The sequence below is a fragment of the Calonectris borealis genome, chromosome Z (assembly GCF_964195595.1).
Source record: "Calonectris borealis chromosome Z, bCalBor7.hap1.2, whole genome shotgun sequence".
In the NCBI taxonomy this organism is placed as follows: Eukaryota; Metazoa; Chordata; class Aves; order Procellariiformes; family Procellariidae; genus Calonectris; species Calonectris borealis.
In genome coordinates this window covers 62,508,940-62,536,795 of record NC_134352.1, presented here as the reverse complement: position 1 = coordinate 62,536,795, position 27,856 = coordinate 62,508,940, and positions in this window count along the sequence as shown.

Below are 27,856 nucleotides of genomic sequence, written 5' to 3'. Positions count from 1 at the left end.
TAAAGTCTGCCCTGAGTGTGTGGGGCTTTCACCACTCAGTTTAACACAACTGCAGATCTTTTCCCCCTGTTCAAAACTCTGTGCCTCACAAAACTCTCCAGGATGGTTTCCATTCCTTCAGTGTGACAAGCCTTCAGGAACCACGTCACTTGTCACCAACTGACCAGCGCTTCCTTATGCTTCTCGTCTTCCCAGGTTTTGGAGCTTCAAAGCTACAGTTTAGGAACAAGAAATAATCTGGAATAAAACTGATTATTTACTACTCCATGACATTTTTGGGATTGTTATCCTAACTGTTATCCTAACATTTAAATAGCATTACTTGTTCATCAGGAATAAAAAAACGTGCTGTGATTTACTGCCTCCTTGGGAATTAGACTCTTGCATTTTTGTTTCTTCTCTCCTCATCCTGATATACTTATAATGAGGAGTAGACTTCTTCCTCATTAACTTCACAATGATTTCAAACACATGATCGTGGTCTATTTTCTATGGTAGTAAATTAGTTCCTTTATATACATTTGCAAAAAACATGACTTGGAAATATAAAATAATTCATAACAAATATTAAATAATCTTGCAACTGTTCTGTGAACATGCCAGCAAAACAGCTGTACTGAATCAGTCTACAGATCTATTTAGTCCACTGCTCTGTTTCTAACAGTACTGAATGCTTATAAAAGTACCTGTCCCCAGTATCTGAGAGCTTAGAGAGCTCCCGAGATTAAGATTGCATGATTTTTCCTTGATGACTCCTTTGTTTAACACTTTTTCACTCTGTTTATGCTTTTTGGCCGATTATCCTCTGAGAATGAGCTTCCAGGTTTGACTCTGTGCTGGCTGGAAGGGGATTTGCTCTGGGGTTTTTGTTCTTCCTTTGTGCCACTTAGTGCTCGTGTTATGAGCCACAACAAATTAAATGATCCCTATTCTCCTTCTCTGCTATTTCAGAGGCCTCCGCCACACGGCCTCTATGCTGCTTCTTTTCCAGACTGAAAAGCCCTTCATTTAACCTCTCTTTATGAGCACATCACTTCTCACCTCTGACCACCTCAGCTCCCTTCCTCTGTGCTGACTCCAAGGTGCAAATGAACCTCCCCGATTTGTAGAGCATCCCCCGCTGCTGCTCTAATAATTTGTCGGGTGCAAAGGTGCAGGCGGCGAGGCCAAGCCAAGTGGTGTGCCAGGAGAGCAGGCTGCACCTTTGTGCCCATCCCATCCCAGTTCAGATAAAGCTCCTTTCCAGAAGGGCCTGTGGGGCTGGGTGCACATATGGCTCTGAGCAGGCGGGACAGCTGGCTGCTGGAAAGGGCCGCTGCTGAGGCATATGCTCTTTTGATGTCCTTCCACGCTTTATGGGTCCAAGGCGGTGCAGCACCACATCTGCGCTGCAGAAGCCCAGCACCTCCGTGATGTGCCGGGGCACCCACATCTGCGGGGAGCCGCAGGCACCAGGGCAGGATGGGGTCAAAAGGACCCCTCTAGGGCAGCGCCCATTTCACTCCCACCCAGGCGCCTGCTCCCAGTGCCTGGTGGCGGGAGACCCTGGCTCCTTGCACAACCCCCTGCCCACAGCATGGCCCCTCTGATTTTCTAGAAATCCTCCAACCAACAGACAGCAACAGGAGCCCCATTTGCTCCCCACAGCAACCTGGCTGGTCCCTTGGAGGTGGCAGACAGAAGCAAAGTGCTGGCATCATCTCAGAGGATGAAAGCAAGTTTCTGAACTGCTTGATGCCTAGGAAAGAAATGGGCGCTCCTCAAAAGCTAGGGAAATTGCTGCTGTGCACATCTCTGCCTCCTTGGCTCCAGTCTGAGCATCATCTCCAGCCAAGGGCAGTGAGGCTCAGCATGGGACAGCATTTCTAGTGCTCAGAGGTTTCCCTGTGTGGCCTCCCAGTCCTGCAGTATTCCCTGCTTCCTGACCACAGAGTAGGTATTTTCTGTTCTGGGTCTATTTTTATGGCAGACAAGGGCTGAAAGTCCTTGGCACAGGTCTCTGCTGCCCTCCAGGCAGGTTCCAAGGCTGGGTGGATGCTCCTGACCAGGTGGCATCAGCACCCAGTCCTGTGTCGTGCTGCAGTATTCCCTCAGCCCCAGCAAGCTATGGCCAAAGGTGGATTGGGGGCAGCAGAAACACCCCCTCGGCCTCCTTGCACTGTTACAAGATGAAATTTTAAGAGCTTGCTTTGTCCTGCGTACAGTTCGGGTTGGCTCAGCCTGCACTGAGTTTTCCCTTCTCCATTTTTCATGACCTCTTACGTGTACAACAGAACAGAGAAAATAAATTGAGACTTTCAGAGCTGAAAGTCCTGAAATGTTTTTGAAAAAGAAACAATGTAAGTCAGCCTTATGTGTGTGCAATTTTCAAATTATTCACTGAAGTCCAAGTTACAGTCACCAAGATATGCAAGCACCGCAGATGTGGTCTCCCGCCCCACTCTGAAGGCACCAATATGCAAGCAGCTGCAGTTAACTAATGAAAAACAGCATTTCAGTGTTGCTGGAAGATGCAAAAAAAGGTGGAGTCAAAGAAAAAAAAATCTTGTACAAAAACAATGTTGAGAATGAGACACATTACTTGCCAGCTGTTTTTTTTTAACTCACAGTGTGATGTAGTAGCACACATTTTAAAGATTTTAAAATTTCTCTTAAAAGTAGCAGGAAAATACATTCAGCAAAGCCCTATCTAGAAAATAAGAGATTAAAAGCAATTTCTAACTGAGGATTAGGATCCGTATTCTATTTAAAGCAGCACTTTCATTATTATTCATAAGAAATCGCACGAGAATCAAGCTGGTATGAACACAGTAACATGCCAAGTGGCTTGACATTTTAATTCTTAAATATATATATATGTTAAAAAAAAAACCAAACCCTACTGAACAGCCAGGAAGTGTCCTTTGTAGTTCTAAACACAAACACATTTATGAGCTGAAAGTGTGTTTCAGATTGTATTACAAAGCGGGATTCCATATGGCAGCTGAGGTCCAGAGCTGGGATGACTCAGGAAATCGAGAAGATGAAAAGATCAGCACAGTTTATTGAACAAGTCTGACGGTTCCTGAAGCACCCTCAGCTTCACGGGTTGAACAGGCAGACTTACTAACTGACAGAGCTGGAGACACATTTTGCAGTAGCTGGAAGTCATGACTACATTTTTCAAGGATTGGCTTTCTAGTAAATAAGCACATACTGCAATCCGGCTCCTATTAAGGTGGTTTTGTATGTAGGATTTTATATAGGGACATAGGCAATAGGACGTCTGATTGATTACAGCTGTAAAATGTGTCTGTAGAAAGCAGGTAATAAAAAAGGCCAGAAAATGGGCATGAAACAAATATTTTTATGAGACTTAGGAGGTTGGAAGCAACTTTTTGAACAGAGTTTTTTTGGGTGATAAAGCAGTGAACTCACCTGCTCCACATATATGAAAAATAGGTAAACACAGCACTGCCCAAACTGGAAATTACTTGTATTTACTCTTGACTATATTTCTACTTTGACAGTTGTTTTCCTGCCTTTGCTTGCTGAAGCAAAAGCCAACTTCTGTGCAAACCGCCTGCAGTAATGGCACATGGAGGAGGCTGTGCCTCCCCCCAAAAGCCCTCTGTGATGGGCTGTGGGGCTGGGACTTCAGCCCTGGAAAAGGCAGCATGCAGTCCGAGTGGAGAGTCCCACCTGCCTCAGGGGGAGGGAAGCTCTTCAGGGAGGTGCCCACCTCTGCCCACAGTGGCATCCCATCCCGTGCTACCCAAGAGACATAAACATCAATGACTGCCTTGCAGCTAGCTACTGGTGAATGAGAAGGCACCTGCTTTATTTTGGGGTATTGAGTGGAAAAAAACGTGAGGCTTCTAGTTCTGCTCATTCTTGTGAATTTCTCTTTTTGTGGTGATTTGGAATAAATTCATTTCTTTCAAAACTTGAAGAATATAATACAAGGGACCTTTGTTTTCCCAAGGAAGCTCTGATCTCTGCCTCTTCTTTCACAGTGGTCCCTATGCACAAAAGATCCTCCCCAGGTTGCTCTGTGAGGTTAAGAGGCAATCTTATTCCATATCAGAGCCAGATGATAGGATCTAAAAGCAATCAACCTTTACAAACATGTCTAAGTGTAGCCATGAAGAGATGTCAGACTACAAAGCAAAACAGCAAACAAAGGTAGGTCTGTGAAAGGCGTGTTTGCAGGCCTATTCATACCTGTCCTCAGATCGCTAGTGAGCCATGACAAGGATCAGTCTGAACTTGAGTGAGGTCTTTGGGTATTTCTGCAGCATAACTATGGGTTGCATTACCTTCCCCATGCAGTATCCAGGGCAAAAACAGCTCTCTGGAAGAAGCAAAGTCCTCTGCAAGTCCTCATTTCCTATACAGTCAACACATGGCTCCTCTGGCTGCCCCGCTCCCCAGCGCTCTGCTATCCTGAGCCACGCTGGCTTTCTCGTCTGCTCAGCACAGGTACAGCACGCCCTGCATGGCACTTGAGAGACGGTTGTGCAAGTCTGCTAACTAAGGCATGGCGAGCTGTGCCTGGGGCTGGCACATTGGGCAACGCCATCCCTGGCCCCAGGCGCAGCGCAGACAGCACGCCTCGGCCGTGGGAAGAGCCTTGCAAGAGCCGCAGCAGCAGCCAGCAGCCGGTCCGTTGCCACCCCACTCCAGTGTCGGGCTTGCCATTTTCTGCACCATGTGGGAATGGAGGGGGCGAGGTGGCCAAGCTCCGCGGGTGGTGGCATCAGCTCAGCAGGCAGGCTTTGAGGGGAGAGCAGAAAACGCTTCAGCAAACAAAGGGAAATCGTGTACAGATCAGCAGAGCAAATGAAGAAACAAAAGAGCACAGACATAAGGACTTAGGCCCTCTCAGGGAGCCAAGCGATGAATGCAGAGGGGGAGGCAGAGGGAAAGCCCAAGAGCCTGTAGGATGCCTGAGCCAAAGCAAAGCAGAAGAAAAGGAGCTCTGGGGGAGCCACTAGCCCGTCTTGAGCAGGGTCAAGCCCCCGATTCAAACCTCAGGGAGTAAAGAGGGAGCTCTTGGGGAGCTTGTTTAAGCTTTGGCTGTAGCATGCCAGTAAAACAGAACGTGTGGCCCTTGGTAAAGGGAGGGGGTGGCTGAGTGACAGTGCAAAACCCAACAGAGCCACTGTGTCTGCCCCATCTTGTGTGAATCCATAGTGCTCCCCAGAAGCTCCCTCTGGCAAGATGATTCGACCGGCACGGTTGTGTGATGATGAGTGCTTGAATTTCTGTTTCACTGCAGGGAATCCAGATGGGGATGGTAATAGCTTGAGCTTTAAGGGCGTTTTAAAATATCTATATTTTTACAGTGTGTACAAAGAGCTGTTGATGTGACAGCCCTTGACTTTTTAACATTAAAACTAAGCTTTAAGATTCAGCAGAATATATGTCTCTGTGTGTTCGTAAGGTTTCTGATGCCAAAACACACAGAAAATTAATAGACTGTCACTGAAGAGTCCAAAACTGAGTCTATCAGGAAGAAAGGAAAACTCACTTTGCTTCCGCTCATTTTCACAGTTGTTGCTTTATTTCATATTGCTCTTGGCATTTTAGCTGGTGATGGAGATATCCAAAACCTATTCTTGATTCTTTATTCAGTTCCACAATTTTATGTGCACTACATCATCCTCTGTTTTGAGTTCTCTTCCCAGCAAGCTCTGATTAGGAGATTTCCTTCTGACCTTTCTTTTATACCGCTAAGCTTGGAAGCAAAGACAGTCCTGGGTATGCAAACCTTCATGGAAACATGTGGCTGGTGGAAGAGAAAGACAGAAGGAAGTCCTAAGTCTACAGAGGAAGGAGCTGCAGCTACCACCTTCTGCAAGCCTTTTCCTCCTCCCTTGGCAGGGTATTTACATGAACAAGAAAGGCAGAAAAACCCCAAGGGAACGGACCAGCGACATGGAAGAAGCAAGCTCGAAAGCAGCAGAGTTTTTGGTAGAATTAGGAAGCTCAGACAAACATCTGCAGCCTTCAGCATGCCAAAAGCTATCTTCCTACCTACAGCTGTATGTGTGTGCCCCTGTGAGTGTATAATGCCTGGGAATCGAGTGTTTGCACCTCTTCCAATTTTCCATTTCGACCAGCCCACTGAATGCTTTCCATATCCTTTCCAGCTCTGCATTCCTGTCTGCGGCTGGGGAACATGCTCTCACATCGGCTTTGGGAAAGGGAGAAAGAGGCGAGGGGAACCTGGTCCCAAATTTGGCATTGTCCCTTTGTATGTCATAGGTGGAGAAGGATATAATTTCAATGAGCTGCTCTTTTCACACACTTTTTGTTTTTCCCTTTTCCTGTCTTGTTTGCTGGCTGAACCAGGTCCAGATCTTCAGCTAAAGTGAATCCACAGAGTGCTCTGACTGCAGCAAAGCCACCAAAATACCTATTTGTATCACCAGGTTCTTAATTACCGCCTTCTCCTGCTGTGTTTCTCCAGGATACGCAGATTGTGCTCTGCAGAGTCACAGTGCATGGGAAAGCACCACTGGGGATCCTGGCAATCGCTGCAGTGGTTTTTGTTTAACTGCAGCCTGACCTGGAGCCTATAATTATATTGTTTTAATACAACAATTTATAGAAAATATTATATAACAGCAGTGGGACAATGTGTAGGCAAAGCAACAACAGAGAAAAGGACGTATGAAGAGGGATGAGAGGTCCGTGTGCTAGGGCTGTGGGGTTTGAGCAGACAAAGGCATGGACAATGTTCGGTCCCCTTCACCTGCTGCAAGTACCTGCTCCTGCTCAGCGCAGCTGCAAAGCCACCACCGGGACCTGCCAGTGCTCAGGATCTTGACACAGACTGAGTCGATGGCAGATGAGTCCAAAAATGGCCACCGTGGTGGTGCAAGGATAGGCCTGTCTGCTCAGGGAATGCTGATGCCGTGCTGAACCTCTGTCCTGTGACTGGAGGGTGGTGAGGCGGCCAGGGTGGGCATAAACTGTACGAGTGCTGGCAGCTAACGGGCTCTGTTCTGCTCCAGGAGGTGCCTTTTAGCTGCTAATGTCTGAGAAATTTGCAGTCAGTGGACACCCTTTTTAGGTTATGCCCCAAGGGGTTTCTCCTCAAATCAAGATCAGAGGCTGCTAATTCATCTTCATTCCTCTTAGATTCAACAAGATGAATTTATTGCTCAGAGTCTGTGATGCAGATGCAATCTGAAAAATTACATTATTACCATTCTTGTCTTTTTTACAAGGGCAGAATTAGCTTCTAGCATTTTTATTTTATTTTATTTTATTTTACTTTAGTTTGTTTTTTTGTTTTGTTTTGTTTTGTTTTGTTTTTTTTTGCCTGTGTATATTGTTACTCTATATTGAATATAGCAAGGATCTTGGCTAGCTTTCCATTTTTCTTTCCAGTTTCCTTTTAGCAGACTGTGCTCAGCAGGAAGTTGTGACCAGTGCAATCACGGCTGCAGTTGGAAGGGTGTCCCCAAAAAGGGATCAAAGAGAGAATTCCTGTCATGGCAACCATTAGCACAGGAAGTCTGGACAGCTGAGATGGTGGAGTATTTTGAAACCAGATTAGGAAAGAGAGGCAGCTTTTCACATCAATGCCCATGTCTGGGTGCTAATTACAGGGAGGAAGGACTAGCCACAGGGTGCTGGCCACATATAGGACACAGAGAGGTTCTCCTGGTTTCATCTGGTCTGTGAGGGCATCTCTTGTCGCAAGGTTGGGTTTGGTTCTTAATTGTTAAAACAGCCCAGGAAGGTCTTTCCTAACACAGTGTTTTCCAGAATCTTTCTGGACATTCAGAACCTCTCTCCTCAGTTTTACCTTCCCCTGTCCTCACAAACGAAATGGAAAACCCAAAAACCATCCCAGTGCAAACCTAACCTTCCCTGACGAGCCACATCTGTCTTGCTGCCAAAACAGCTGACTGTCTATTATGGTTTACATGATGTCTATACATTAATCCACTTACTCAGATCTTTGTCTACAACATATCAATGTTTGATGGTATTCCCCCCGTTTGCTGTTCAAAGGCTATTCAATTGAAATTATACTTATCGCAGACACCTTAAAGCCTGATCTTACAGAAAAGAGGGGACATAGCCATAAGCAGATGCCATAGTCTGAAATGGTAACTAGCAGGTAAAGTATTCCTCGTTGAAATTATACCCTTTCAGTGTGCTGAAAGGTAGCACAAAATGCACACTGCACACATATTTGCACAAGAGAGGCATCCAAATCTCCATCCAAAGACAGGTCAAAGGTGAATCTCACAAATCTAAATCCAAAGCCGGATTTGTGCAGCTCTAAATTTAATTCACTATGCCAGCAAATGCTCTCAAGAGCTCAGACATCTTGAATGCACTGCTGTATATTTGAACTCCAGGGCACCAGACTGTTTTTCCCACACAGCTCTGCAGCAACAGGAACAGTAAATCGTGAGTGTGTGATGCAGTTATGCATCTTTGTCATTTTTTTAACAATCAAGTAATTCTTTCTGAGGGAGAGGCTTTGCAGTTCTGGTGATCGGAGTAAAGGGATTCACATTTATTTGGCTATGTAACATTCTATAAAGGTGGTGGAGAGAGGTCAACAGAAGCTGTCACAGCCAAACCAGAAGGAGGATACGTCTAGCATGCAGGCAGTTTGGATAACCAAGGTACAGCATAGAAACCAAATGTATGTGGAGCTTTTGCCAGACAGACAAACACTGGAAGAAAAATACTGTATGACTTATCCAGTTCTTGTGTTCCTCCACTATTTGGTTAAGGGCTTTTGACTCCAACAGCTTCTGCTGCTGTTACAAACCTGCAAGAATTTCTCACATGATGAGAGGGCTAGATGATTCAGGGTATTAGTAACGGGTTATGGAGCCTTTCACCTTGTAGGTCACTGGCTTAAACACAACTCATTGCTATCCAGCTATTAAACTTTGCCTTGAATTTTCACAAGTGAAAACCAAGGATCTGGCAGGGCCATCCAGTACCAGTTACACTCTGCTGAGCCCACTATTCCTCTGCCCACGTACAAAGGCAATGGGACCCCAACTAAAATGATCGCAGCTGCAGACAGAAGTGTGACGCAGAGAGGAGGATCCTAGCATGCATTTTTTGACAGGGGAAAGATGGGGAAAATATCATGTAGGAAAACTCTGGACTGTTCAACAAGCAGAAAGTCTAGAGCTCAGACACTGGGGGATGTTGCTGTGGCATTGCAGTCTCTTGGGATAGCACAGAAATGTCATCTTATTTTTTCCATTGAGTGCTGCATTCAGTAGGGATGGTCAAAATCAGATCTTCTTACACATGACAGTTTTGATATTGCATCTGGACTGGTTTTTTTCATGCATCTGGACAAGAAGACAAATTATCAAACTTCTGAATAGAATTGGAAGTGCCAAAATAGCTGGGGTCAAAACAGGAAAATACTTTGTTCAAACTTTTCAAGCTAAATGAAATGATTCAGAATATCTGAGCCAAAACATCTCTGGTTTCTTTTAAAATTTCTTTTAATCCGTGATCTCAAGCAAGTGAGCCCTGACTCCTCCGCATTATCATGCATGATCCTTCCCGAAGGCTGAAAACTCTCTTAGCACAAGCCTGGCCACAGAAAAAAGGCAGTGCAAGGTGCACCTTGGCCCTTGCCATCACTTCACTCCTCAGCCATCCCCAAAAAGGGGACAAGCCATCACAAGCCTCCCTTCCCCTTGCACCAGCTCCAGCACCTGGAGCACCAGGATAAAAGATATACAGCTTTGACTTTGGCCTTTGCTAGCATTTCCGTAATGATAGATGCTCAGGAAATTGGACTTACCTCGCAACAGGCTTAGAAGTCAAGTACTCCCTTCTGATGAAATATTAAAGTTACTAGGACATCGCTGCTTAGACGGGAGCAGTTGCATTATCCCTTTACAAGGCATAAAACTATTTTATTGATCCAGTCTCAAGCACAGAGGTCCCATTTTGACATATTTACTTCCAGCCAGGGAGCGTGGAAAGAAAATCTTGCGAGAAACTTGCCCCCTCTCCACTCTGGGTGGGCAGGACGGGTGGTTTCCCCTGAAGGTGCTCTGAACACAGGAAAAATAGATTTATTGTGAAAATCAGATACCCTTTGCCCATGATCTCTGAGTTCCTGAACATGTGGCATGCTGCTGAAGTCTTTACAAAGCTGGATTAGAAGGAGATAGAAATTCGGTAAGAATAAGTCTAGGAAAAAAATGGAAAACATGGCCTATATCTGACCATCTGACTGCTCTTCTCATAGGTGGTGTCCCACCCTTCCTCTGGGATATACCTATAATTGATCCTGAGAAAACCTGGCATGTTCATTGTGTGTTGCTAGAAGATAATGTGCTATATGAGTCATGGGAGAGTGGATAATAAACACAGTGGGTTTTCCTAGTATTTCTGGTCAACAACTTACTGATAGTGCAGCTTATAATTAAGAACACTACCATTTTATCGTGCAAGAAGCTTGCTTGAACTCCTGTCCCTCTAAGTATGTTTTCTTGATAATTTCCAATTATATGTTCTTGATAACTCCCTAATTCCATTATTACTCTTCAGTGAAGTGTTTGTAATTTTCTTTTCTTCTTATCTTGAAAGGACCAAGGAAATTTGCAACTTTCGGTTTTTATAAGGTGAAACATTACTGTCTACAGAAAAAATAGTCAGTTATAATTATGCCTTTGCTATAATATGTGAGGTTTTGTTCTTTCATTCACTTCAGAATTCTCCCTAATTTGTTGATTTTCCTGCTCCCAGACTTCAGGAGAACTACATTTCTTTAAATATTTGTGTTAGAGTAAACATTTGAATCCAATCTGTAAGAGGAAGGAAATAGAGAGAAATGAAAAGATGCAATAAATGCCTCCAAAGGGCAAGTGAACAGCCTTGAGAGACTCGAAGTACTGTGGTTTCTGTGTTTAGATGAGGCACTGCATGTCCAGCAGTTTGTATACAGCACAGATTTTTCATCCGCAATCCAAAGGGCAAATAGATAACAGATGACAGGCTCTGAAATTTGGAATAATGACAATTAACCGGTCGCCAACAGCATCTATAAAGAGAAGATGATGAATTTCAGAGGACTTCTAGGTCACACTTTATTGATTAAAGTAACAATATCATAGGGCTCCTGCACACACACTTCTTGACATAACACAAAATTTGGTAAAAATCCTCGTTTGGGAGTGTAAAACTGACTTCACTCTGCGGCTGCTGAGGTGAGACAGCCTGTCGCAGCTTGCGGCTATGCTCTCAGGCATCCTCGTTCTGCAGAAAAGCTTCTCGGTCCGGGTACGGGCAGGGTGAGGTGTTGTTTCGCCACATACACAATGCACGTGGCCTTCTGGCTATTTTAGGCTGTAGGACAAACTGAAGCCGTGGGAATGAGCACTGCTGTAAAAGAAATCAAACAACTCAGCACTGCGGATGCTGACTCTTCAACTCCTATGACTTTTCCCCCCTGTGGGTGTCACTGAGGAGGAGCAGGGATGTCCGCAAGGTCCTGGGACCCCGTCCAGCTGTTGCAGAGGAGCCATGGGCTTAATTCCCGAGGGCCACGGGGTGCAGGAAGGAACAGTGCAGTGAAGCACTGCTAGTAGGTGGCTGGGGGTGGACAACACGGGTGAGGGGTGGGTGAGCTCTGGGACAGAAGGACATTTGACACAGAGACTGTCCTGCTTCATGCTCCAGAGGGAAGTTTCCCCTTTCCTCGGTCTCTGCTCACCTGTTCTCTCCATCCCCTCATACTAGATTTATTTCCATTAAGCTCAGACTCAGCTCCAGGAAGACAGGGTACAGGGTGGAGGAGGGTTCTGGACAGGAACTGGCAGCTCTCAAGCCCTCTGCGTGGACACACACATCGGCCTTCTGCCCCATGGGGCTGAGGAACACCATTGCCAGAGCATCTTCATCTGTGCCACTTCTGATTTTTGTTGACAAGCATCTATCTATCTCAAATCTTCACAGATGCCTCTGTAAGTACCATCTGGTCAGTCTGATATTTTTAACCAAAGCCCAAGGATTTCTATGACAAGGCATTTTAGGATCATACTAAAGAATTTTTCCTTCCTTAATTTTTAGTGTTCCTCAAGAAATAATTCAGGCACAACACTGATGTCCTAAATAAGCACCAGATTACTGACCCATTGCCCCCAAAACTTCCAGAAGATTCCTAAATCATCTCTGGAAGAACCGGTACCCCCAGGTATGATGGGGAAGGCTGCACGGGAGATGCAGTCAGCTCTGAACAGGAGAGACAACACTGCCTGTGACCACCAACATCCATAATAGCCTACAGACCACACTGCAGATCAGTTCCCGCTTCAGTCTGTTGCACCTCAGATTTACACCAAATCATTCCCGAAACTTCCACTCTTTCACTCGTGGGCTTATCCCACTATTTCCAATCACCCTCCATGGCTATGCAAAAGAAAACAAGGTACAAAGTAGCATAAGTAGATGTTCAGCTCACCAAAGGATAATTTTAATGTAAACAATCCCAATTATTATTTTAAAACCTATATATCCCAATGTGATTGGACTTATTCTTGACAGCAAGAGTTTACAATATCTTCAGTCATACCTGAGGGACTTTCTTGCCAGATTTCATACAGAAACCAAAAGTGACAGTTATTATGTTGCTTTTAATAGAAATAATCTCAAAACTCATGAGCTACTGTCTTCATAAATATTTATTATGAAGTTCCTATTTGAATGTGATTAGATGTTAAATAGCAGTGTTCTGAAATACCGTACTCGGCTAAGGAAAATTTCAATTTTATGACAACAGCAAGTTTTAAAAGTTGTATTTATCTTTTCCTTTTTTTTAAGAAGGTTACTATAATATTATTCAGAATCAGTGCCTTTCTACCATGTTATCTAGCTGTTTCTGTTTCTCTGAGCACACAGAAATTAGACTTTGGGGGAGAGATTTGGGGTTGTGAAGTACTGACCCAGTCTGCTTTGCAAGGTGGGCATAATTCTATTAAAGCTTATTCTGCTTAAATTCCTATATCAGATTAATTTTCCTAAGTATAGTTGTCGCTAATAAATTGTGTAAAAGAATCTAAGCCTCGTTTCCCAGCAGATCTTAGCACTGTTAATGACTTCTGCTATATTTATTGCTTTTTTTACTGTTGCAGATCCCAAAGGCTCTGTTCAGGTGACATTTTGGCTCTGGAGAAGTGAGCCACTAGGCACTAAATTATTATTCCTGCAGATACAGAAGGTAAAGCTCCTGATCAAGGTCTGAAAGACAATAGGGAACATGTGAATCATGAAGAAGAGAAATATTCCAAAACAGAGACATATATTATATTCAAAAAAGGACAATCTCTTTTTAAACTTAAATTTTATAATATGTGAATGAATCTCAATTTGCTCAAAATGTCACTATTATTGGCTAGTCACATTTTATAGACATATATGGAAAAATTTCACACGTATTATATACTAATTATTCCTGCATAAAGAGCCTGGAGGAACAAGAGGAAAGGGCTGCACGGTACAAGTTTTCAGAGCCTTCTCAATAGTATAAGAGGAGAGACAAGAAAAAGAATAAATAAATAAATACATTTTGAGGCAAATGGCCATCTCAGGGCTGTTTATGTAAATAATGATAATGCAGGCCCTCAACTGCAATGGTGCTGCAGATCCTAGCTAGAGGGAAAGTATACTCTGAGCAGAATACGAGAGAAGAACAGCTCCAAGGGGAAAAAAGTATGTATGGTTTGAGTTTAAAACCAGAGCTCATTTACATTAAGAGATCAATCAGTGGGAAAATCCATTCTGCAGTGCTAGCCCATCAGTGAGCAAGCTAATTGAATGCAGAGTGAGCAAGAGCATGGGTGGCCTCTTTCCTCTTTTATCTGCACAGCAAAGCTTGCAGCAGCTCCAAGATCCCCCTCTTTGCAAACGAAGCGCCTTTAGACAGGGTAACCATCCGACTGAGCCCGAGGAATTTTATCTGCGACTGCATAGCATCTTTGAAACCAATTCGCCTGCTTCTCAGCCGGGCTCGGCAGTACGCCGTAAAAGCGGCTGCGGTTCACAGCCACCCAACCGCTCACTACCGTGCGGGTCCGGTCCCCTGGCCATGCAGGGTGGGAGTCGGGCGGCCGCGCTGGAGCTGGAGCAGAGGTGGCTGCGTCCAACGCACGGTGCGGCGGGCTCCCTGAATAAACATGCTTACATAACATGCAAAATCGTCCCATCTTTCCCCTAGGTTCTTTTGGCAAGAACGCTCACAGGAAATATCCTGTTAGTGGAGATAAAAGGCTTGATTTACTCTGTTCCTGATAATGCATAATTGCTAAATCGCAAAGCACATAATTAAACTCCATTGGGAAGGTTACAGTGACAATGATTGCCGAGCAAAGATGAGTTCCCCTAGAGAGGCAATCTTTGCATCAGCTGGATTTTTTTATAATCGGAACGAGGGCAAATGCACTAAAAAGCCTGAATGTTTGGCAAGAGCTGTGGAGCACGGGGCAAGGAAGGCTGCACACAGCCAGAGCGGCACCAACAGAGGGAGAGGAGATAAGCTTTTAAATTAATCCCTTCACTAACTGAGCTGCTGGTGGAAGCAACCTCTCTGGAGAAGCACTTTTTGTGTGCTGACGGGGCCACCAAGCTCAGCAAGCTCTAGAGAAGACCGCTCCGCGGTGCCAAGCACCCTTCCAGCTCAAGCCAGCACAGGGCCCACCTGGCCTCACCACCCCAAGGCTGCACTGACCCTGCTGAAGGCTGTTCGTGCAGATGGCACGGGGTCACTAAGCCCAGTGGGCCGAGGGACCACCAATGGGCAGGGCAACTGTAGCAGTCCCACGTCTGAAACAGCAGATTCAGTGGGGAGCCACAGCTTCGCAGCGCAGAGACGACCAGCTCCTATGGTGCCCAGCCTGTCCCCCGGTGTAGGAAACAGCCTGAAAGGAGCAAACAGAAAGCTGTTCCTCCTGGCGACGGGAGGCAATTTTGCAAACTGGTGCATAAGTCATGACTCCTTTTATTGAAACCTGCTCTTCAGTCATCTGGAAGCCAGCGCTAAAGATATTTTTTAATTCCTTTGTCATGTAAATTCCGTGTCACTACTGCATTAGGCACCCACCACAAAGGAACAGTAGTTTGCGGAGACCGTCAAAGCCTTGTGTGCATGTCCACAACTCTGAGGCTTCCTTAATAAGCGCATAAATGAATGAAGTCCTGTTTGCACATGGAAGAGTACTGCATTCATTTTCATCAGTGATGATGAAGGAAGTCTGAGAAGTTAAAAAAAAACCAAAAACCTTCAGTATACAAGAGCTGCTGTGTTCCTAACAGGGAGAAGACAGTCAGTTCCAGTTTGGGGGAAACAGTCTATAAGTGCAAGTAAAGAGCGTCACTTTGCAGCCTGCAGAGCAAAAGAAGAAAAATCTCTGCTTCAGAAAATGGTGCTTGCTTTGAGCTGGCAAGAAATATTTCAGTAACAGGTTGTGGAGAATGTAACTTCAAAGTTTTGAAGTCGACAGAGTTTTGGAAGCAGTTGCTGAAATTTGTATCCAAAAGTGATTTAACTTCCCCAGTAAGTGATGTGTACAAATGGCACACACCACTAAACCACATATGCACGCAATGTATGAATTCCCACATTCTTGACTTCCCGTTCCAGCTTTAACATTTTTTCCAATGCAAAAAGAAATGAATCAAGTTTGAAATAGGATGTGTGTATAAATGCCAAAGAAAAAATTAAAATCAGCTGTTATTTGAAATTTACTGAGCCTGGAGTACTTTGTTTTGATACTTAATGCCCTCGCAAATCCTGTACACCATTGTGGGTAACCAGCTAAAGGTAGAGCCTTTAAGCCAAAGCAATTCCAGGTTTGTTTGGCTTTTTGGTAGTATGACCTTTTATAGTGACCCAGATGGTTATAAAATCATCAGGATCCATGGCGTAAACTGTTCTTCTGTGAACTGATTTCTTGTGGTGTGGTAATTCATCCATTTTAAAAGCATTTTCGTTGCTCCTGCCAAAGAAGAAATGTTGTGGCCAAAAAAGAGAAAATGCGGGGACATGCTAAAGAATACATTGCCCAATATTTTTCTTTGCCCCAACTTGCTCTGCTAAAAAAGTGAGAATTGCTGGGACCATATGAAAGCAGAGTGGCATCAGCCTGCAGTATATGAAACGTTTCTCCAGCAAAGCAGAATTTCTCAGCCTAAAAGTACAATCAAAGCATCTTATTCAAAGTTTTTAGGAGAGAACTTTCTTTTGAGGGCTTGTCAGCATAATTATGGCAGGAACAAATTTACCAAAAGAAATCTTCACTTAATGAATGTTGGTAGCTGTCATCTTTAAAATTGTTTAGATACAATATTGGAAGAGAATGAGACAGAGAAGTGTTACATCTTGTTTAATACCCTAAAAATAACACCCTGCTATATAAGAAGGGACATAATGCAACACTTGGAAGAAAAACAGGCAGTCATTTTTCTCTTGATACTATTTAGAGCGAGTTCATCTGTACCTGTACAAGGAGATTAAATTGTAGTGCAGGATGTAGAGGCTTGAGCCTCATCTCAGGTGGTGGGGGATTCTCTCTTGTTACCTTTTTTCCCCTCTTTTTTTTTTTCTTCTGAATAGCATCCTATCTTCCTCGGGCATGTGAGAAGGTGCACGTGTCCAATCATCATGAAACACATAGAGGCCAGGAAGGTAAGAGCCAGCCTGAAAGCAGAGCTAGAGGAAGCTGCATGTCACCGTCTGCATTGCAAAAGTAGCATAGCCACCTGCTGTGTTTCATTTCCATGACCATGTCCTGAATCCTTCCTTTCAAGGGGAAAGGCAGTGCTAAGGGCAGATACAGGCTGGCAGCCTTTAATTTGCATCAGGATTTAATCATCTTAATTTGCTTCAGGACTCATCCCAGCAGTGAGGTTCTGGAAAGCAGCACATGCTAGAGCCAGTGTCTACCTGGCCTCTGCCTATTACAGGGCAGGAAAGTGGATCTGACTGTCACAGTGGAAACGGGGAGGAGAAGGACACATTTTTAAGTAGAGCTGCATGTATTTTACTCCCTCCCTAGTTCCTTCACACTTGCATTTCTGCAGGCTGCTACCACCTATTGCAACACAGATAACAGCCAGCAAGAATAAGCACATTACAGGTTTTGGACCCAGTAAGCATACCACTGGCCAACACGGATGCTGTTATTCAGAGACCTAAACCATATGATGTTGGGCATGGCCCCTGAACCTACCTGCAGCCTGCTGAGCATCTTTTTGACAATACCCCCACAGAATAATCACAAACCATTTTGAGGTAACAAAATCCTCCTGGGACAAAATGTAACAGCACTGCAGTCAGTTGCAGCCACTTACCGTGGCTAGAGTTTTGCTCCTACGGGGATGAGAACAGGGATGAAGTATCAGGGCCCACTGAAATACCTCATGGTGGACGTCAATGATGCAAATGCAATTAATACTTCTGCCTGGTCTATAATGACTCTGCTCCCCTAATGCAGTAGAGTGGCTAGAAGAGCAACCTCTCTAATGGCACATAAACACTTTCCAAGTGGCTGTCCTATTAAGGTTATGCAAGACCCAGGGCAGTCCTCTGCAATGTGATGTCAACTCTGGCTCCTGGCCTGGCACACAGTTACACAACAGGACAATGTGAGGGGAGAAAATGGAGATGCTCTGGAGCTGTCAATTTTTTGAAATACAGTTTAAGAACATAATTTCTATTGCTGTCACTGGCAAAACGTCAGATGGGTAAAGAGCAGTGGGCGGAGTTAAGGTTGATCTGCTTTTTTCTTTTTCTTTATATTATTCTTTATTCTTCTTTTCATGTATCTGTCCTGATTTTCCCTCTCTCAGAGTCTTGGCAGGGGAGCAAAAGAAGCTCAGAAGTACATAGCTTACAACTGAGTAATGCTCTATTGAAGGCAGGGAATCTCTTTTTTTCATTTTTTCGTGGTTTTTCTTACTTTGTGCATGAGCTGTTAGCCTATAAGCCCTCCTGATATTTAGCATTCCTTCCACACTGGTTAATTCGTGCTGGTTGCAAGAAGCACATGGTGGGGATTTGGGGCGGGCATTCGTGGAGACGTGCTCATTATCACCAGCAGGGAAGGGAAACGTCATTGTCACGTTGCACTGCCTAAGGAAAGGGAACAAAGGAATCAACACAAACCTTTTTCCTCACTGCGCACATAAGCCCACTGCAGTGCAGCAATGAGCGCTGAACAGATGTGGAAGTGTGTCTGAGGTGGAGGGGACCCTCAGGTGCTGCCCTCGCAGGATAGTTTGTGCTGCTCTCTCTTCCCAGTGCTGTTTGGAGAGATCAGGACTCTCAGCCAAGAGAAATAGTCCTCTTTCCCGCATTAGCCAGCCTTTTCAAAGGCTTTTTTGTCCTTTCTCAATCTAAAACCCTGTAGGTGACCCCGGCTGAGGAGGAAATTGCCTGGGATGAGTGGTGTCTATGCGCTTCTCAGGGCACAGACGAAGCCTTGCAGAAGGATGTCCTGCAGCTGCTCAGAGGGCCAAGTGTGCGTGGAGGAACTATGGATTTTCTTTGCTAGTGTTGGTGAGCAAGGAGCAGCTCTCCAAGCAGGTGCAAGCCGTGTCCTCCACATGGATGGGTATGTGGCCGCTGACCTTGCCAGCAGGTCTCCACACCGCAAGTTGGGCAGAGGAGTGGGCTGGCAGCATGACCATGGGCAGGAGAACCCAGGCCCACAACACATGCCATCTGAGCATGGGGAAAGACAGAGAGAGAAGAGGGGCAGTATGGTCCAGGTCTTGGACTCACTGCCCAAAGCGAAGGTCTCTGCCCAACCAAGCTCTCTGGAAAACCAGGGCTACCCTGTTCCTCCCCAAAACACTCCCAGCCTGCTACTTAATTCCCTTATTTTTCCATCAACCTGTATAAAGAGCTTGACTGTTCACTCAGTCACCTGATCAGGTGCATTTGGCTGATGTGTTCGAGTCCCGTCCACTCATACATGTAGCTGTCCTCTCCTCTTATGGCCAGATTAGGACTTGCCAGAATGAAGTTGCGAAACTTCTCAGACAAGACCAATATTGATAATGAAGGTTTGAATTGTAAGCACTGATAGTGCTTACAGTCTGAACTAAATTTTTTGTCTACAAATATTTCCTACAGTTTTCTGTCTTCTTTTATCTCTGATATATGCCAACTTGCATTAATTTCTTTTGGTGATATCTTGGGAGAAGACACCACAGGAAAACTACTCAGCCAAAGATTTCCCTGTAGATGAAGAAAGTCAGCCCTGGAACCCAAATATAGCTATTATGTACAAAATGGGAGAGAGCAAACCCTTGAATTAGAAAACCCCTGGAGTTTTGTGAAACGTTTGATCCTGATGTGACACATGTGGCTCAAGCCTTTGTGACTCATTGTATGACTTTTTATGATGAAGAAAACACACAGTAAAACCAGGCCTGTATGGTCAGGATCCCTGGAAGTAAATGCATTGAAACAGAACAAATCAGTTCAGAAAACTGGCTGTCTTCCTTTTTGCTCCAAGTTACTTCCTCAACATCTGTCTTAACTGTCCTTGGTAACAGAATTTTCCGCAGGGTGTGTATTTTATACTTTGACAACTCGGTACAAATATTTTATTGTCAGAATTGGGACATAGTTACGCTTGCAATCCAACCACCTATTCTGAACTGCATGTGTCTGAACTTGTGCATGTCTATGAAAAAAATTAAGCTTTTCTGTTCATCCTCTAGTCCTCACAATTCTCTTGGAACCAGCAGTATCATTCAGGCAAAACACACCTTCTCAGAGAAAAGCAGCTTGCTTTCTCCTGCTTTATAAAAAGAACTGGATTTCTCTGAAGAAATACAAATTCCTTGCGTTAAAAAAAAAACCTGTTCCACATGAATATTAATGCTACCTCCAAATGACGTGTGTGTGTGCGGAGTGCCTTTGAAAGAAGCCCTTCCCAAGATCTGTTTGCATCAAGGGATGTAACTGCTGTACTTCCATCTGAATGCTGCTATTGTTCTAGTCTCCGTCACATTTGCTTTTCCAGTCAGTCTCAGATGTAACTTCCCAACCACAAGAAATTGTTTTGAGTTGTCGGCAGTCTAATTCGGCTAGATCTTCTTTGTTTACAGGAAGATTTTAGTGTCCAATGAGAGGAAGGGATTTTATTGCCGGCTTTTAGTCACTGTGGGGCAAAATGCAGGCAAAAGAGTAGACTTCCACAGGTCAAGGTGCATAGGAGAGGAGAAGTTTTTGTTCAGGTTTTAGCCTAGCAATAACTTTGGCATGAAGTATCCATGCTGTGCTTGGAAAGAGCAGGACTCAAGGCATCTGGTGCTAAACTAAGCTGCTACGTCCTCAGCCCCATTTGTATCCCATTTCTTCAAACTACATGAGCAGAAACCTCTGTCCATCCTTCTGCCCCGTGGCAGGCTAAGCCACACCTATGTCTGTCAATCCTGGCACTAGGTTGTCTAACCTTTTCTTTAAGACCTCTGATGTTGGAGAGGCCACAGCTCATCTCCAGGCAAGCTACTCCAGCTTTTGTCTGTCCTCACAGTCTCCACTTTCTAACCTACATCTCTTTTATGCAGTCTAAGATCCTCAGCTTGTGGGAAATGAGATGAGTTCTGCTGACATCAGTGAGGTTTCACCATTAAACATGCTTTGAAGATACGACCTAGTACTGTCAAAACTCAGTCCTTTCACTTCCCTCTTAATTTTTCACTGTTCCTACTCCTTATCTCTTGATAGATTCACAATGTTCCTTCCACTCACTTTAACATCTAAGCAGTGTGAAAGTGCTGACGCTCACTCCTACATACCATCATCAGCATTCAGCTCCCTTTTTCTGTTCATATTTCTAAAACTTTCATATCTTCATCTTCACACATGCCCACTACAACATTCTGCTGAGGATCTAAAAAACACATCAGACGTATAAAGAACTTTCTGAGATCATCTTCCAGCCTTGTCTTTCTGAGCAAATAAACCTTCTCTTTGTGACACTCACCTGGCTTCCCAAGTTCAAATTTTCAGACATTACCTTTAATACCACTCATAGTGCAAGAACTCAGACTGTTCCTCTGTTATTATGTGTATCCTCTCACCTCTGTAGTGACATCAGTCTCCAGTGTCCATCTGACTTGTTGCCCAAAAGATATCTTCACGTTTTCTTCACTTTGTCTTTTTTGAAGGCACAGCTTTCCAGAGGTGTCCTTTAAGGCTGTTCTTCTGTGTGATCTCAGACCTTTCCTTAAAGTCCACTCTGACTGCAAAGGTCTAATTAGAAGATACAAGGTACTACTACCTTTTTTAATTAACTTATCTGACAAGTTTGACTACAATTAAACCACAAATCATTGCCAAATGCCCAGGTGCGCGTGTGCTAACTTTTGCAAGAATGACTTCCTTATCACTGCTGCTTTAATCTTCCCCCGGCTTCTTCTAATTCCTTTGCTCACTCATTTATTAGGTCTTGTCTTGAATTAGCAGCATGTGCCACGTAGGTAATATCATTCACTGTGTGTTTGCGCAGATGCTCACATCTCCGCATTATTTCCCACCTCTACCTGGGTTGTTAGTTGTTAGTCCAGGATGGCCTAGGAGTTAGCTAAAACCCTACACCTCAGCATGCATCTTGTTATGACATCTCGGGGATGTTCTTACTATGTGTTACTAGACTCAGCAGTGCAGAGTATGGCAAAGGTCTTGTAGTCATGGTTCAAATTTTGTGCACCAGCAGTGCTGCACAGGCAGACAGCAAGGCACCCGCCTTGGGGAAAAGGCTATCGTTTGTCCGGTGGGTAAGATACAGAGATGATAAGCAAGTCTTCCTTAGGTTTGGCCTGAGGACAGCTCACAGTGGGGTCTTGCCCTCTGACAAGGGGAGCTCTGAACCATAAAATTTGCATTTGGTAGCAGTTCTTGCAGCCTAAGTTTTCCTAACTTGGAGACCTGCTATGCAGATTGTTTATTTGATTGTTTTTTGGCTGATTGTTTACTTTGGACTTTGATTAAATCAAAATATATTAACATTCTGCACTCACATAGAATGCTTACAGGTAGCAGTTTGCAAAAGATTTAAAGACAGAGAAATTAGAAGCTTGTCCAAAAATCTGGTTGGTCATAATCCACATGCTCTCCACGTACTTCTAGGTTTTGTTGTTGCTGGTTTTCCTGTTAATTTTTGTCCTAGCTATAGCTTTACATAGTCTTGCTTTGTCCATTAGGCTCTGCATCTATTGTTACACGTACCTATTGTGAATCTGCTGTAATCTGTACCTCTGCATGCCTTCACTTGCTTTCCTGTTTCAATGTTTCCTGTGCCTTCATCTGATATAATTAATCACGTCACCAAAAGAGACCTGATACTCACACCCTGCAAATAACTTAGGCAAGTACCCTAACCAAGAGAAAAATGGACTCATTGAGAAGGCACCCACAGCGACAGGGCTGCTTCAGTGGGAATATTTGCCTTCAGGGACTGCTGGAATGACAAGAGATTACAGAATGGGCCAATGTTGGCAAGTGCCACGTAGGAATAGCAGATGGGCTCACTTATCTCCATCGAAGATGCAGTCAGCCTCACATTGCTTCCTCTATCCATCTGAAAAAGCATTTCTTCAAGGCAGCCACAAGCGGTTAAACATCAATGAAAGCCAGGCTTGTCTAGTCCTTTCAACTCTTGCAGGGAAGAAACATTCAGAACGCTACTGAAAAACTAATGAAAACACTTCTGCTTTGGGCCATGAGCAGAGAAACCTGGAATCAAAGCAAAAAAGCTTCTTTCTGTTTTGTTTTCCGCCTGCAGCATCAGTGGATATCTAAACAAGAACAATATGTACTGGCAGCACAGCCCGAGCACAGGCATGGCTCGGGGCAGAGCCGAGCCTGGCTGCCGTGCCAAGCAGCCTCATGCACCAGTGATCTCTGAGATCTGCTCCTCGCAGGGAGCTGAAGGCCACAAAAATCTCCTCTGCCACACCCTCCCCACATTTCTCAAGAGCAGACCAGATCCACCTAATTAAACAGACTGTCTTCCAGGAACATCAGAGTTTACCCTGAAAACGGAGGAAACTGGAACTGCCACAAATAGCTTGTTATTTGTAGCACTGCTGGCAAAACAATAATGCATATACAAAAGCAAAGCAAAATGTAAGCGTTTTCGCGCCCCATCTGAGTGCACCTCAGCATGCCGGTAGTGTTGGTATTTTCCCATCATGCTAGGAGGAAAAATACTGTGCAAGGAAACTACATTTGTCTCACTGTCAGTGGAAGTATGTTATTACAAGCACAAATACAGAGAAGAAGGTTTTCACCTGATGACATTAGCTTTGAGAAGCCCTGGAAAAAAAAAAGAAATAAAGCGCTCTGTGGCTGGTGCCTGCTATTCAAAGAATAATGCTTGACATGTTAATGCAGGTAGCTGGAGTATTATCAAAGAAGAGCCTTATGCGCAGTTAGATGGATTTGGCTGAATTCAGGTGGTGTGGCAGGGGCTGCAAGTCACTTGCTGGTAAGAAGACACTAATCAAAGGAGTTTGATCCTCCATTTAGACAGTCACATGTGAGAGAGCCAGGGTAAACTTGGTTATTTCAAACATATCTTTGAGTTTGGCCCATTGCATTCATTTACTTTGGCTCTTTTCTCAGGATGATTTGAAGACTGTTTTGTAGCAGGGCTTTGTTTGCAATTTATTACACTGAGAAGGCCTGAAAAGTTGGAGTAACACCTTGAAGTTCCTCTCTGGGCTCTTTTCTTAATGTTTTCCATACCTTGCTCTTCAATTGTACAGGCAATTTGCACAGGCCTTTAAAGAAGAAATTACACTATTGTTTAGCAAAAGCACAATGCCAGAAATGAGTAATAAGCTAAACAATACCACCTCTTTATTCCAGTGGAATATGCATTTATGCCATTTCAAATTTCCAACTTCTAATTTTCCATTTTTGTAGTGTTACAAAGCTTTGGAAACGGCACTCTAGCGTCTGAGGCCCATGTGCTGCAGAAAGCTTTTGCAGTAAAACAACTTTCTTTGGCAGTAGGTTCATTTTCCTATAAAATCAGTCAGAGCACTCACCAAAATGAGACCAGTTAAGCAATGTGCTCACTCACCTTGCTGTCACACAGAGCATAAACCTTATCAATCCTTGCCATGCCAATTGCCTGCATGCCCATCACTCTTTCTAATGAGCTCGTAGGTGAAGAAGACACTTTATAGCTATTACCTGTGAAATCAGAATACCAGATCATCTGTGGTATGAACAAATGGACTGAATCCTCACTGTCGGCTCTACTGATTGCTGTGGCACACAATGAGACTTAGAGTGCTTGGTTTAGACCTTCTTCATAGTGGTTTTGCAAATGCTTCAAGAAAATGTGGTACAGATTTCCTGTGGTTCTTTCACAGCTTCTGCACTTGCGTTCATCTCATTTTTAATAACCAGCTACATAGCTGAAAACATTAAGCTGTTGAGTAATAAAAGTACAAAGTCATCTGCAGGTTAGGTCAAAGGTCCTCCAAAAGGATCACATTAGGGAACAAAGTGACAGGCAAGCACCACAGAGGAGGTCAAAACAGGCAAATCAGAATCACCAGCTTTGTCTTCTTAAAACTTTCATCCCAAGATATGCAAGGGCATCTGGTCTGTGTTTGGGTATTGGAGTACTGCCTATGGACATGAGCAGATACACCTTGAAATGCATTGAAGAACAAGGACCAGTGAGAGGTTATAAGCAGTTTTTAAGTGATGTACGGATCTTAGACCTAAAGCAGGGGGCATCTTCATTTTCTCTTTTCTTGTCTATCCATCTTTTTTTTTTAACTCACACTATCCATGGAAACTAAACCTTGCTGAGACTTAGGCACTGACAGAAATAAGCTTGATCTCATGGAAAGCAGAAGATGCTCTATTATGCCAGCTCTGACTCTGACACCATAGCCTTTTTTTTTTTTTTTGGAGGAAATGACAATGAATGGAAAGACTTGCTCACCCTTGTGCAGGACTCAGCTCTGCTTGTGCTTTTGGCCTTTTCTTGGGAGGAGAAAGACAGGCCATGGCTTTTGACCTTTCTGATGCACCAGGAGGAAGATAGGCAGTTTAATATGATAAAGAACCCTGAAGGTAATAGCTGTGACCTCCAGTGATAGCCTTCTGAGTGGTGGGACAAGGAAGAGAAGGAAGAAGCAGTTGAGTTACCTAAGATTTGGGGTGACTTGTGAGTAACAAAAAAAGAAATCTTGTCAAACTAGAGCAAAGTTGTGAGACCTGGGGAAAGAGGACAGGACTGGAGAGGGGACTGGCAGGGGAAAAGGTTCCTTGCTGTGTGGAGCCAGTTTTCATGCTATAGATCTGTGACTTGCTTGAAGTACAGCCTTTCTGTATACTTCTGCCAGATCTTGGGCTTGAATGGAAGAAATCACTGCAAATCTTGACAACCAACAGTCACACTGCTCAGATGTTTTGATATGCTTGGTCTGTGGCTTCTAATGCTTGAAGAGCTGCTGCCTTCACTCCTGGAGCCAGACAATGTTATTGCAGAGATGAGAGAGGGACACTCTGCTCTAGTGCGTGCAAAGAAAGGATATTACTCATTGCCACTATGAAGCAGAGACATTTTTAGGAAAAGAGTGGTGGAGACTCTGAGCTACTCCATTCCCCTGAGTCTTAAGGCAGGAAGTAATCCAAAGATGACAGAATAGAGGAATAATTTCTGCCCTTTGTTACTATCACAAAATGTTTTGAAGAAATGCAGAAGACAATTAAAACATGAATGGATTTCCCTTATTTTGCCCTCAGAACTGAAATGCTTATACAATATATGCCTATTAAAGTACTCATTCCCCACTCCCTGCCATCTTCCTCCACCACATTTCTTATTTGTTTATAAGAACAGATTGTCCTTGTGAGATGTCTCTGAATCTAGCAATGCCTAAGAAACATGCTGCTCAATTATACAAGTGACAGAACACCAAAGCTGGCTGGATACATTACATACCCAGCTTATCCAAAATGTAATTCAAGATAGGCCATTTATTCAGTTCAACTACATGTAAAGTAGAGGGACTCTGTGCAGGAATGCGCAAGATCAGGAAGAAGGCCTTAATTGGTGTTCATTCATGTTTGCACATGTCTTCTCCACTTATAGGGAAGTACAATACGCTGGGGATTTTCTTGGCCAACCGCTTTAAGTTGCTTCAACTTACTATCTGCTAGATAAACACAATAAATCACAAGCTCACTTAAAGGTAGAGCAAGCCAATTTCTCTGATAAGCAAACCAGGCTCTGCAAAGTTATTTCCTTTTGATTCAGTGTTGTTTGCCATTGCAAAACCAAATCTTGTGGCATTTAATGAAAGAGCAGGATTAGGAGTGAATAGTGCGGCAGTTTAATATTTCTTCCATGGCCCATAGATACGGGCAAAAAAAGCAGATGTTGAGCTGCATGCTCGGCTACCCAAAGATGACTACACTGTCCTTGGTTTGTATGTTAGCTCCTTCTCCTTGCTCTCACCTGAGGGAGGGGTGGGCAGGAGCCAGGATTTGTCTTCTCATGTTTTCTGCCTCCCATCAGTAGATACAGGGGCTTTTGGGCCAGTTTCTCAACAGGAACAGGAATCAAGACAAACAACTCAAAATATTTCCCTGTGGTCAATTGGGTATTTACAGCAGTCTTGGTTTCTTGAAAGAGCAGAGAGGTAATTTCACCTCTCAGAAAAAACTCAGCCATGACTTCACTGTGCCTTTCATGAAGGAACAGCTCCACTCGGTCATGTCTATTCAAGAGCAGCTACTTACAGCACACTTCCCCTTCCTTCCCCGGACTTTGAGGTTGCTGCATGGCCCAGCAGCTAAACACAGAGGCTTGGCTCCTCTTGCTGCAGCTGCCCTGGACCACAGGAGTCGAAGAAAGACTGGATAGCACAGATGAGGCAAAGGGAATGTTTGCACGTACACAATATCTTTACCAGCTAGGAAGTCTGGTTGCCCTTTGGCAGCTTTAACTTCTTGCATAGAGAGTTTCATCATGGGTGCTTTTGCATTGAGGACCTTTGAAGTGAAAGGCAGTAACACTTTTGACCGAGTTGTATTGCAACACTATCTCCCTTAAATAGCCACAAGCCCTTATCATTCCCATCCCTGTGTTTTATTCTAATGAGGCATTACCCCTGTACTCCTTTTGCACATTTTGGCAAGGAGGGGATCTGTTAATTAGCCAGACATTGCATTTTTAGTGGAAGGCTGCTGCAAAAGTCTTGTTTTTTTAAATCTGACCTGTTGAGTGATTCATGAGATCCATATTAATACATGGCACAGTACAGCTTCATTGGTTAGCATCCTAAATCTGCCAGATGGCTCAGTAAAAAGATAAGCAGCAGGAGAAAATTCACTCTCAAAAATAGCATTGTGACAGCAGCATCCATTAGCCTGAAGTTCGCAACATAAAGCTACCATGCTATGGCATTTTTGAGTACACTGCGCTCTTAACCAGGATGTAGGGGAAGACCAAATTTAGAAAAGAAAGGCTTTAAATAGAAGTTGAATTCAAAAATAAAGTGTACCCTTGGAAGTTATGTTCCTGTAATAAATTTAGAAACAAGAGTAGAATAAAAAATTTACTAGCATTCTCAGGTGACAGGCAGCATAGTCAGGTGGACATCCCTCAGTATGACATGGTGTTTCAAATACAGAATTCCAGGAAAAACAGGGGCAGGACCATGTCTTCTTTTTCTGTTTATTATACAGCGCTAAGAACATTGGAGATGTGTGAAAAACTATAAATCTTCATATGTAGGCCATCTGGCTCGAATGGCATGACAGCTCATATCAATAGTTCTGTGTACTCACTGGTTGTCTCCTGGTTTCCAAGTAATG